The following is a 523-nucleotide window of genomic DNA, read 5'->3' as shown; positions in this document are numbered from 1 at the left end:
ATTGGGTGTCAGTATGTTACATTGGGTGTCAGTATGGTATATTGGGTGTCAGTATGTTACATTGGGTGTCAGTATGGTATATTGGGTGTCAGTATGGTACATTGGGTGTCAGTATGTTACATTGGGTGTCAGTATGGTACATTGGTTGTCAGTATGTTACAATGGGTGTCGGTATGTTACAATGGGTGTCGGTATGTTACATTTGGTGCCAGTATTTTACAATGGGTGTCGGTATGTTACAATGGGTGGCAGTATGTTACAATGGGTGTCGGTATGTTACAATCAATGGGTGTCGGTATGTTACATTGGGTGTTGGTATGTTACAGGTTGTTGCGAACAAAAGGAATGGTATTGATGCGGACAAGTGGGATTACTTTGCCAGGGACTGCCACAACCTTGGCATCCGAAACAATTTTGATCACCTGAGATTTATCAAGTTTGCTAGAGTCTTGGAGGTTGATAGTGAACTTCAAATCTGTTCAAGGGACAAGGTAGGTGACTTGTGCTATTCTCTTTGATTAAA

Source organism: Mizuhopecten yessoensis, unplaced genomic scaffold (assembly GCF_002113885.1).
Source record: "Mizuhopecten yessoensis strain PY_sf001 unplaced genomic scaffold, ASM211388v2 scaffold6215, whole genome shotgun sequence".
In the NCBI taxonomy this organism is placed as follows: domain Eukaryota; kingdom Metazoa; phylum Mollusca; class Bivalvia; order Pectinida; family Pectinidae; genus Mizuhopecten; species Mizuhopecten yessoensis.
The sequence above is the reverse complement of the archived record's forward strand: the minus strand, read 5'-3'. Positions refer to the sequence as shown.